This window comes from Hippopotamus amphibius, chromosome 10 (genome assembly GCF_030028045.1).
Source record: "Hippopotamus amphibius kiboko isolate mHipAmp2 chromosome 10, mHipAmp2.hap2, whole genome shotgun sequence".
Classification (NCBI taxonomy): Eukaryota; Metazoa; Chordata; class Mammalia; order Artiodactyla; family Hippopotamidae; genus Hippopotamus; species Hippopotamus amphibius.
The window spans coordinates 333,231-345,883 of NC_080195.1; the positions used below are offsets into that span (position 1 = coordinate 333,231).

Genomic DNA, 12,653 nt, shown 5'->3' on the forward strand with positions numbered 1-12,653 from the left:
TGCTCTAAAATGAACTCAGGGAAGCTCAGAGCCCAAGAGTCGTCTGGGCCGGTGGCAGCCGACAGGGCGTCCAGCTGAGGTCCTCTGTGAGTCAAAGCTTCTGCACACACGAGTGTGTCTGAGCACATGACAACACTACAGGAAAACCAGACACAGGTCATCACCAAGCAGCCTGCACCCACAGCTGAGCGGCCACACAACCCGAAGAACCTGGCATAAAGACACAGCAATCCTGGGGAGAAACCAGCATGGACCAGGCCCCGAGAAGACCATCCTCTCCAGGAAACACTGAAGTGAGTCGGTCACTTGACAATTTTGCTTGAACAGGTGCCCTGACAACAGGTGGTGAGGGCGCGGCACACAGCAGGTGGTCCAGGAACTCAGCGCCCAGGCTTTCTGCCGTGGATCCCAGCGTGCAGGAGTGAGGAAAAAAACAAAGCCCTGCGATCCTTTCGTTGAATTCAATATGTTGCCTAAATCAATCATATTTACAGCCTAATTAATAGGCGTGTTCCACCAAGGAGCTACCTGGAGGCGTGTCTGCAAAGCCTCCGGTCTCGAGGCCCTCTGGTTCTCCGCACACTGGCTTTGCGGTGTCCCCGTACGACCGCTGCAGGGGCCTCAGCCTGTTGGGAGGTCCAGGACACACTGTCCTTCCTCAGGGACAAGATTCGGTGCAGGCCCCACACTGATCACTCCACTGCTAAGGTCCCGGGGCCCAGGGCCCTTGGTCCCCACCTTGGGTGGGGTCTGGGGGCTACAAGCTTGGCTCACACCCGGCTCTGGAAGCTGAGAGCCCTGTATAAGGGGCTTGGGCCTGAGGGCCATGGTCTGAGGGCGGGCCTCATCTGACACCCCCCTCCCCCACTCCCCGAGGCTGGCTGGGCCTTGCTTCAGGCTCTGGGCCTCCCCGACAGGGAAGGGCGGAAGAGCTGGGGTTCAAACATCATCCCAGCCGACGCCGCACCAGAGGCAGCCCGGCTGGGGACAGGGCCCCTCTCCACGTCTCCTGACCCTGCTCAGGGCTGCCAGGCCCTGAAGCGTCCCCACTGACATTTTTTTTAAATTAAGTAATTAATTATTTTGGCTGCGTTGGGTCTTCATTTCTGCACACAGGCTTTCTCTAGTTGCAGCGACGGAGGGCTACTCTTGGTTGTGGTGCACGGGTCTCTCATTGCTGTGCCTTCTCTTGTTGCAGAACATGGGCTCTAGGTGCATAGGCTTCAGTAGTTGTGGCACACAGGCTCAGCAGTTGTGGCTCTTGGGCTCCAGAGCACAGGCTCAGTAGTTGTGGTGCATGGGCTTAGCTGCTCCACGGCATATGGGATCTTCCTGGACCAGGGGTCGCACTTAAATCCCCTACGTTGGCAGGTAGATTCTTAACCACTGCGCCACCAGGGAAGTCCCCCATTGACATTTTAAAAACTAAATCTAGCACAAGACTCACAGGCTTGACACTTGCCGCCTCAGCCTTGTTACCAGGAAGCCAAGTTTTGTGACTCAGAGAGAAGAGAAGGTTCTCGGTGGGAGGAGGCTCAGAGCAGAGGGCACACCTGCAAGTCTTCCCATACAGAGCTCCCCCCCCACCACAATACCCCTAGGGATCCCTCCAGGAGTTGGGTTCAACTGGGTTAAGGTGTAGTTCTGCCACTCCCACGTAGGGAACCTTGTCTAAGTTATGTCATCTTTCTGAGCCTCACCATTTCCCTCTGTAAAATGGGCAGAAACACTTCAGCGGGCGAGGCTGCAAGACTGATGACAAAGGTGTGCTGCACAGACCTCACACAAGCAGTGGATGCGCTCTCACTTCCTCACACCTCCCCACCTCCCCTCTCAGACCGGCTGTCCACCCGGCCAGAGGCTGAAGCCACCTCCAGATTGCCACGGCCAACAGCACACAGGCCCACCTGAAGGCCAGCAGCACCTGGTGTTTTAACAAAGCAAAACTGAACTACCTTTCCCCTGTGCCCGTGGCCCGGCCTGGGGCACCGCTGGCTCCCAAGCCAGCCCCCCACCCTGCCCACCTGACGCCCCCACCCTTCTGAGAGCACACGGCCCTGTGCCGGCACCACGAGCTGCTCCAGGCTCATGTGCTTTTCCTCTGCCCGCGCCCTGGGATCAGCACGTCTCCAGGGAGTCTGTGTTCAGGAGGAGGGGGTGTCCTCCTCCTGAACACAAACCCAGTCACATCCATCCTTGGCTCAACAACCACGACTACTCGAGGGAGGACCCCCTTGGCCACTGGAGACACGAGGGCCCACAGCAGACAGAGGGGCAGGGAGGGAACCAGGCCCACGAGCACCGGATGAGCCCGCAGGGAAGGAGGGCGCCCCACACGTCCACTTGCATCTGAGGAGCCCGGGGTGGCACGACGGGGAGGGGCTCAGCACGCACGGCGCGCAAAGCGTCTGAGATGGAGGGAACACAGGCTGAGCACTCAAAATTCAACACAGATGTTGATAAAAGTACACCTTCAACATAAAAGTGGCGTACGCGAGGCTTACATCCCAAGCTAACGTTTGGAGGGTGACTGTAGGGAGAACAGCGCACAGACTAAGATGCTCTAATTCACAAAGGCCAGAGGGTCTGCACAGTTCACACTTTGTCCAATGAGAAAGACAATTTTCCTAAGTTTTAAATTTAAAACTGAGCACAGTAGCTCAAAAACTAAGACAAAGAGAGAACCTGTCAGCATCTAAGCTAAACAGGGTTAAGCATATCGTAAACCCAGGAGGCAGCATGGTTTCCACCTCACACTCCTGTGTTAAAATCTCACGAGCAAAATCACGTCTCCCCCAGGCGTCTCTGGAGCCCCCCCTCCCGGCAGCACACGTGCGGTCTAAAGGGATGAGTTCAAGTTCAATCGCACCCCTGTGACTTGCAATAAACATTGTCACGGGAACACGACTGCTGAGAGGAGACACAGGCTTTATATCCCATTATCCATGATCTGTGAGCTACGTATCAAGTGTCTTGTCCACAACCACCCGAACAGGTGACCCCAGAGAGCAGTCAGGACGGGCATCCCAACAGCATCAGTGCAAGCTGTGTCTTCAATGAGAATGTTAACTACTAAGTCTTAACTCAGTCCAAGTATCCAGCACCACGGATTAAAATAATTTTGCTGATAAATATACACATCTAATACTTTCAGTTGCCACAATTTAAAGCACAAAGTCTTTTTAAAAATAATATGACTTTCAAAACGACAATGAGGTATCACCTCACACCGGTTATAATGGCCATCATCAGAAAATCGACACACAGTACATGCCGGAGAGGGTGTGGAGAAAAGGGAACCCTCCTGCACTGCTGGTGGGAGTGTAAATTGATACAGCCACTATGGAGAACAGCATGGAGGTTCCTTGCAAAACTAAAACTAGAACTACCATATGACCCAGCAATCCCACTGCTGGGCATATACCCAGAGAACACCATAATTCAAAAAGACAGATGCACTCCAATGTTCATTGCAGCACTATTTACAATAGCCAGGACATGGAAGCAACCGAAATGTCCATCAAGAGATGAATGGATAAAGATGTGGTACATACACACAATGCACTATTACTCAGCTGTAAAAAGTAATGAAACTGGGACATTTGTAGAGACATGGATGGACCTAGAGACTGTCATACAGAGTGAAGTGAGTCAGAAAAACAAATATTGTATATTAACACATATATGTGGACTATAGAGAAATGGTACAAATCAACCAGTTTGCAAGGCAGAAATAGAGACACAGATGTAGAGAACAAACATATGGACACCAAGTGCGGAAAGCGGAAAGGCTCGCGGGGGAATGAATTGGGAGACTGGGATACCAAATTGTGTACTCTAAATATATGCAGTTTATTGTATGTTAACTGCATCTCAATAAATGTTCTTAAAAAAATTTTTAATTTTTCAAAATCAGTTTTAAAAGAGCAATGTGTAACAAACAAAATTGAAACAATACTTTCTACCAACTAATATTGCTGGAGGAGTTCTCGGTGCATTTCACTTTATCCCAGCATTTCAGACAACACAGGGAATACCACCATTTGATGTCTGAACATGGTTCTCTGAAACAAACAAGCTGTCAAGCGTGGATACAGGCCCCCCGGCCCCGTGATCAGTACCTCAGCTTTTCAAAGGGATGATGGTGCCGCTCTGGTGCAGTTACATGAGCCTCCTGTCACAAAAGGAGCTCATAGTTTAATTAAATAGAAATTACCAGCTATTTTATTTTATTATTTTTTAATTTATTTTATTTATTTATCTATTGGCTGTGTTGGGTCTTCGTTGCTGCACACGGGCTTTCTCTAGTTGCGGTGAGCAGGGGCTACTCTTCGTTATGGTGCCACTCCATCACTGCCGTGGCTTCTCTTGTTGCAGAGCACCGGATCTAGGCACGTGGGCTTCAGTCGTTGCGGCACACAGGTCCAAGAGTTGTAGCCTGTGGGCTCTAAAGCGCAGACTCAATAGTTGTGGTGCACGGGCTCAGTTGCTCTGTGGCATGTGGGATCTTCCTGGAGCAGGGATCAAACCCACATCCCCTGCATTGGCAGGTGGATTCTTAACCACTGTGCCACCAGGGGAGCCCTACCAGTTATTTTAGACCAAAAGACATACGTAGCCACTGGATTCTCACTTCTCTGAGCCTCCAAGGCTATGAAGGAGATGGGTACTCCGTGAACTGCCTGCCAGTTTCTTTCAAATAGGGACTTAATTCTAACAGGCCAAACCTACTTAAGGATTAAAAGGAGAATATAAATGAGAGGTTATTTTTTTCAGGGTACCGGCATACAGCACAGCATCATTTTTAAAAGGCATCTGTCATCTTCGATTTGTTGAAATGCGCCTTGTGCCTGTGTGTGTGCGCGCACGTGTGTACCTACTGCAAATGTAGTCCTAAAAATCAATTTAGAGGTTAGAAGTCTTTTTTCTGCTTTATTTCCACTGTGCTCAAAAGCAAACAAAAAAGAGCAGGGTGCTCGGGTCCAGGAAGGCAGCTCTGTGTCACCACAGGCACGCAGTGAACCGTCTGCCTCCTCCCCTCCTCACACCTCGTCCTGCTGCCTGTGCCCCTCTCCCTCTCCCCGCAGCAAGAGCAGGTTGTAACTTGAAACTCTGATGTCTGTCAAAAAGTAATCAGTACAACATAAAAAAGCGGGCAACAGATGCTGATGCCTGCAGGAGACAAGTACAATCACCCGCGGACGGGAGCCTTGAGCTGAGCCAGGCGAGACGTCACCGTGCAGAAAACATCCCGTCTGAAATTAACACGACAACATGTCAGACAGAGTGACCACGTCTCTGTGTCACAGGGGAATCAAGTCATTTTGATATAATTTTCAGAGTGGACTGCCATCTAAGCTTGCTATTTCAGGTTAAAGACACAAATAAAAAAAAAAATTTCAGTGAAGTGTTCTTTGGAAATTAGACACCTGGGAAAAACTGTAAATACAAGTATCTCAAAAGGAAATAGACAGTTTGATTGCTGGTGATAAACTATTTAATTCTGAACTCTTCTTCCACGCAGTGCAGTTACATGTTTTAAAATTTAACGGTTGCCTGTAAAAAAGTAAAGAGTTTGCTGCATTTTTAACAGAGGTGTTAATGGCAGCATTTCAAGGAATTAGGTCTCCTCCTCTGTGGTCTTAGGGCAGAGTGTCTAACAGGCCCCTGCCTGAGTGAGATGGTGCCCCTGGCATGCCTCCCAGCCAGGAAAGCTTCCTCATCAGGGGAAATTGGGTGGATGTACTTTCTATTAGAAAAGGCTCTCATGGGAAAAAAAAATGGAAATAGGAAATTTTCTTCCATAATATTCCATTCTGAAAAAAGCAAAGGAAAATGAAAACTACGTGTTAGAGTAAAAAGCACCTCTTGATCTTTGAGACCACTAAATCACCCCATCGACGTCAGAAATATTTTTCTTTTCCTTAAAAAAGTTCACTTTGATGTAAAGTAATACACATTTCCCTCAACATCTATGTACACAATAAACTTTATTTAACATTGGTGTAAAACTATACATTTCTTTTTAGTAAATATAATACTGTAGACCTTCCTGGTAATGAATGAGATTAGAAATATTGATTCATTTGTGATTCTGCAGCCAAATCATCGTTATGAACCACTGTCTCTCAGAAAAGCTAACTCTCAGAGGACAAAAAACATGTGTAGAGCTAATCTGGGGATGTGAGGGACAAAACTAGCTAAAAAAATTATATTTCCAAGGGTGGATGTTAATGGGAAACAGTAAAACTGATGAATTACATGAAAATAAAAGAGACTATAAATATTAACAACTAACTTCTAAAATGTGACTTCTAGATATTTCATTATGAGAAAAAAACATCAGAACAAACGGTTTTATGATGTATCTTTTTAGAGCAATTATCTAAATGGAAAAGTGATTATCTAGAACTTGAAACAAGAGTTGACAGGCTTTTTGAAATCATATATAAATGAAAACTGCTACTGAAAATAAGATCAGAAATGGAAATTCATTGAAACTTTCCCCGTGGTCAGTTTGATGTTGGCCTCTTGAGCTTAGCCTAGCATAGTAGAGAAAATCTTCCAGAACAAACACATACCGACAAATCATAAAGAAAAGAAGTTCCCCAACGTCAGTAAACACTGACTCAGCTGATTTCCTTCTCCACCTGATATCTGTATAGCTTAGGAGACACTTTAAATTTTCTTAGGGTCTTTCTTTCTTTCTTTTTTATAAATTTATTTATTTACTTATTTATTTTATTGGCTGTGTTGGGTCTTTTTTGCTGTGCGCGGGCTTTCTCAAGTTGCAGCGAGCAGGGGCTACTCTTTGTTGTGGCGCATGGGCTCCTCATTGCCGTGGCTTCTCGTTGTGGAGCACGGGCTCTAGGCACGTAGGCTTCAGTAGTTGTGGCTCGAGGGCTCAACAGTTGTGGCTCACAGGCTCTAAAGCGCAGGCTCAATAGTTGTGGTGCACGGGCTTAGTTGCTCTGCGGCATGTGGGATCTTCCTGGAGCAGGGATTGAATCCGTGTCCCCTGCATTGGCAGGCAGATTCTTAACCACTGTGCCATCTAGGAAGCCCTCTTAGGGTATTTCTTGAAATCTGATACAGCATTTTCAATTTTCTCTTTTCAGTAAAGACTATGTTTATCTGCTAACCTCTCCATAGCTTTTTCTACCACAATATTCAATATGAGTTCTTTTCCCATTTTACCTCTATAATGAGACAAGGTATTTAACGGTTGCCTAGGAATAAGGGAATAAATTGATAATAGCACTGCATCAGTTCAGAAGAAAGAGACGCTCAGTACAGTATGCAAATTCAATGAATGATAGCTTCTTAATGAGTTTCATCATAGAATAATAAATGGAAAAATAGTTAGCTAAGATTTAAGCAAGAGTTGGCAAGCTTTCTGAAATATTAATTAAAAGGAAAATAATTCTCAAAATAAGACCAGAAATAGTACTCAAATGGGACATAATTGCAACCCCTACATCATGACCAATCTGGGGTGGTTAGGGTTAGTCCTCATGACTCCGTTGCTCACTGAGTAGTCATACATCTTACATTTTCTGTCTACTGTGATGTTCTGACATCTTAAATCCCTCCTGGCTGGGGAGAGAGGGCCCCCCAGCCAGCCAAGGGCCCAGCCAGGAGCCCTGCCTGCCTTTCGTCTGGAAACCCCAGCAAAGGCCGTGGCCTCAATCTTCCCTCCATCCTATCCTCTGCCCGCTGACCCCCTGGCCATCCCCCCACGTGCCCAGCATGGCCCTGCCTCTAGGACCCGAGAGCTCAACAAACTGTCCTTCCTGGGCCTGTCCTGAGTCTCCTTTGGTGGCCGCTCCTGACTGACCGGCTCATAAGAGAACCCAGAACAGCCCCCACCTTACAGACAAGGCCAGAGGGTCCCAAGGAGCTCCTTCATGGGTGGCCCCTCTCCCGCCACAAACTGCACACCTGCCAGCGCCACACCTGTCACCCAGGAGAGCAACCTGCAGCTGCCCCAGCACACCCCCGCCTCCCGTCCCAAGGCCCCCGCCCAGCCTCGACCCGCACGTCTTCCATCCCGCCTGCAGCCCCGGCCTCTTAGACGGATTCAGACGGGGACCTGGAGGTGATGGTCCAGGGGGCGCTGACCAGCAGGGAGGGAGCTAGTCCAGCCTTGCTGGCTCTGCCCCGGGCGTCCCTGCCTCAGTGGCGCTTGTCACACACACACAGGGGACGGTGACAGAGCAACCAGACCTGAAGCTGGTGCACCAAAGTCCACCTCATCCTGCTGCTGGCCACAGGCCAAGGCTCTGTGCACTCCCTAGAGGTGACAGTGACCCCGCCTCAGGCCCAGGGGAGTGTGAGGCTCACCACTCAGCAGTTGCCAAGAGGCAGCTGAGTCCCGGTCCCCAGTCACATCCAAGGCACGGACCCGGCAGGGCACACCCTCACCTGGCTGGCACCTACCCTGGTCTCTGAGTTACTCCCTGCTCCTCATGCCATGGCCTGAGCCCCCTCACCCTCCAGCTCTGAGTTTCTCCCCGCACCGTGTCCTCCCCCGCCCCCCCATATCTGAGTTAACCCTCTCTGGGCCCTGCAGCACGGACGTTCATTCCTGGAGGATCCCTGAAAGGGAAACGAGCTCTTGATCCGGAAGAGAAGGGATCTGCCACATCGTACTGAACACAGAAGAGAACACCAAGGTGACACTTCTGTGGATAAAGAGAGTTGGGCCCTTCCTACAGGTCAGTGAGCGACTGCCTGTCCACCTGCTGGGGCTCCCAAGGCACACGGCTGAACACAATGGAAAGCGGGGTCTTCCCTCTGAGGCAGAGCCCAACCAGTACCCGCAGGTTTGAGACTCCAAAGGAAGCTGCGGACAGTGTAAGTCTGAGGGTGCAATGGGAGATACACACACACACACACACACACACACACACACACACACACAGACATGTGAGTATATATGCAGACAGATACACACACATGCACATACACACAGACACACACATACACATCTACACACACACAGAACTACACACAGACACACACGAGTGGTGTGGGGGGGCTCAGTGTCCTTCTCCTAGTCTGGACCCTGGTCCTGGATGGCCCTCACGCTCGCCCGTCCGCAAGTCCATGTCCAGCAGGGAGTGGGGGTGGGAGGCCGGGCTGCCCCAAGCCCTGCTGGGGTCTGTGCATCATGGGACGAGGCTCCACGTGCTCCAAGCAGAGACGCTACAACCAGACAGAAGCAGTGCAGGCGGACTTTCTGAAAAGGGACGAGGTGCCTGTCAGGAGGTGTGGGGACGCTGGACTGAGGTCACCCCCCCCCAGCAGTCAGCCTCCAGCGCTCAGGCCGGCGTCTGCGAGACAGGTCACGGAACCTCAGCACGGGGCCCCCGAGATGCCCCCGATCCCACAGCCCCCACCTGGTTTAGCCCTTAACTCTGCTGGATGCTCACCTACTCTCCCCACCACCCTCTGTACGGGACCTGCCCTGTGACTCCTGTCAACCCAGAGGCTCCCAAAGGATGCCCAAGGGACGGCCACAGGCTTCTCCAGCATCAAAGAGACAGCATTAAAGATTTACTTTTCCCTCCAGCAGCATTGCTGCAAAGGCAACATCCTCCCTTTCATCCCGAGGAGCACTGCCATGAACAGCGTAGGCCGCCACATGACCCAGCAGAGGACTTCAACCTTCAGGGAGGCCTCAGAACTGCCGCCCCAGACAGCCCGCCAGCCCACCCATTCATGCTTTCTCACTCTGAGCCAGAGCTGAGGGTCCTTCTTCCATGGCACAAGGTAGGGCTCCCAAGAAACGCCTCCCCCAACCCCCCCCCCCACCCCCGCCCCGGCCCCTAGAGCACCCAGGACACTGCAGAGCTCTGGGCTCAGCAGACACTCGGCAAGCTTCAGCCCCGCAGCTCGCCTCCTACCAGGCCTCCTGCTTCCTCCCCACCCCCGTCCCCTGCCGCCCTGAGGCCCAGACACCCCGCGGCCTCCGCAGCCCTGGCCGCAAGGCGCCCTGAGAGTGGCCAGTGGGGCATCTGCTCCACTGTCACGTGGCCTGAATCGTGTTCCTGTCACGAGCCCCACACAGACGAGGGAGACAGGACGTGGCCCTGGTTCCCGCCTCAACACGGTACAAGCGCTTAGAAGCCTTTCCAGCTCCCCCTACCCCGCCCACCGCAGTGCTTCTCAGTGTTTTTTACCCCAGCACGAGTGCTCCCTCGACCTCGTTAAGAAGATGCAGAGAACGGATATTGCGTTTCCCACTTACAATGGACGCTGGGATGCTTTCAAGACTTAACTAATCCATCCTCTCACCACGATGTTCTGCAACAGCCCAACTTTACTTAACAACTCCGTCACAGACCCAACGGGAAGGAGGCCTGTTTCAGCACGGGTGATGAAAAGTCGACTCCTCTGGGTGCGGCGAGTGGAGGGCCATGAGCAGGGCATTGCTGCCCCGAAGGATGGAGAGCAGGTGCTGGCAAAGGAGGGCAGAGCCCTGGGCGGGAGAGGAGGCCCAGTCAGGGCGCAGGGGTCAGCCAGTCACAAGGGCCTGTGATGGCCTCGGTCAGGCCCACCCCGGGACCTCACAGTTAGTCTGCAGAGCCTTGTCGGGGGGTTATAAAACGTAGCTTGGGGACTCATTAAAATATTGTAATGCCTGCTTTGGAGCTTAACAACTGACTGTTTAGGAATTTTGTCATTTTAATCTATGAGATGATCTGTTCTTAAGGCTGACCAGGTGAGTCCTAATGCCTGAGGATGGAGCAGTAGGGGAAGCCAGGCACAGCGTTCTTCTACAAAGGAAGCCACAGATTGGGAACGTTATTTACTTTTCTCTGTATTCTGCCTGACTGAGAAATTAGTTTCTCTTTCTTATTTTTAGCAAATGCTTATTAACTATTGTTGCCACTGGGCTTTTCCTTCAGAGGGCAAAAACACAACCATCTGTTTTATATGCAGAGAAGGAAAAAAAAAATAATCATAGCTCAAACTAATCCAAGTAGAATGAAAAACATATCTAAAATCTTCACCTTTACTTGAAATCATAAAACTCCTAGAAGAAAACATAGGGGAAAAGCTCCTTGCCAACATGGGTCTTAGCGATGATTTTTTTTTTTGTATTTGATACCAAAAGCAAAGACAACAGCAAAAACAAAGAAAAGAAACTAAAATGCTTCTGCAAAGCAAAGGAAACTGTCAACAAAACGAAAAGGCAACCTACCGAAAGAGAGAAAATATTTGCACACTATATATCCAAAATATATTTAAAAAATCCATACAATTCAATAGCCAAAAAACCGAAACAATGTGAATAAAAAATGGGCAGAGGAACTGAGTAGACATTTCTCCAAAGAATACAAACAGGTGGCCAGTGGGTACACCAACAATGCTCAACATCACTAATCATCAGGGAAATGCAAATCAAAACACAATGAGCTATCACCTCACACCTGTCAGAATGGCCATCATCAAAAAGACAAGAAATAACAAGTGTCGGTGAGGATGTAGAGAAAAGGGAAACTTTATGCACTGTTGGTGGGATATAAATTGGTGCAGCCACTATGGAAAACAGAATGGAGGTTCCTCGAAAAATTAAAAACAGAACTACTATATGATCCAGCAATTCCACTTCTGGGAATTTATCCAAAGAGAACAAAAACACTAACTGAAAAAGAAACATGCTCCCCAGTGTTCACTGCAGCATTATTCACAATAGCCAACATGTGGAAACAGCCTAAGTGTCCATCCATGGATGAATGAATAAAGAAGATGTGGAATACTACTCAGCCATAAAGAAGGAAATGTTGCCATTTCCAATAACATGGATGATCTTGAGGGCATTATGCTTAGTGAAATAAGTCAAAGAAAGACAAATACTGTAAGGTCTCACTTATTTGTGGAATCTAAAAATAACAAAATAAAAAAGGAGCTCACAGACACAGAGAAGAGACTGATGGTTGCCAGGGGCAGTTGGGGGATGGGAGAAATGGGTAAAGATGGTCAAAAGGTACAAAGTTCCAGTTATAAGATAAATAAGTCCTGGGATGTAGCTGTACAGCATGGTGACTATAGTTAACACTGCTGTGTGGTGTATTTGAAAGTTGCTAAGAGAGAAAGTAGGTGCTAAGAGTTCTCATCACAAGGAAGAAAAGATTTTGTGATTATATGAGGTGATGGATGTTAACTTCTTGGGTGATGGTTTTGTAGTATATAGCGCATCAAGTCATTATGCGGTACACCTTAAACCCACACAGTGCTATTTGTCAATCATAGCTGAATAAAACTGGGAAAAATAGAATCTTCCCTTCTTTCATTTTAATGTTGAAGATTACAGGATAATGAGAAGTTTGCTGGGCTTTCCATGAAGTGTCTGGAGTTCCCTGTATCTCTGACATTCATTCTATGGCACGTGCCAGGTTAACCAATTAAATGCATCCATCCTACCTTTGGTGCTGATTAAAAATACTACCATCGCTTAATAAACACTAGTTACATGCCCAGAAATTCAGACTCCCTGCAGTAAATGGTCTGAGAGTCGGATTCTGGGGTTTCCGTGGCGCGCTTCTCTGTCCTGGGTCCTCACAGTCCCCGTCCCCACAGTCCCCGGTCCTCACAGCCCCGGGTCCCCACAGTCCCCGTCCCCACAGCCCCGGGTCCCCACAGTC

General features: G+C 49.3%; 1 protein-coding gene across 4 annotated transcripts in view; it reads right to left on the reverse strand.

The window, feature by feature from the left end:
• Positions 1–12,653, reverse strand: part of ERICH1 (glutamate rich 1) — a 54,638-nt gene that overhangs the window by 41,704 nt on the left and 281 nt on the right. The gene's annotated exons all lie outside the window — the stretch shown is intronic.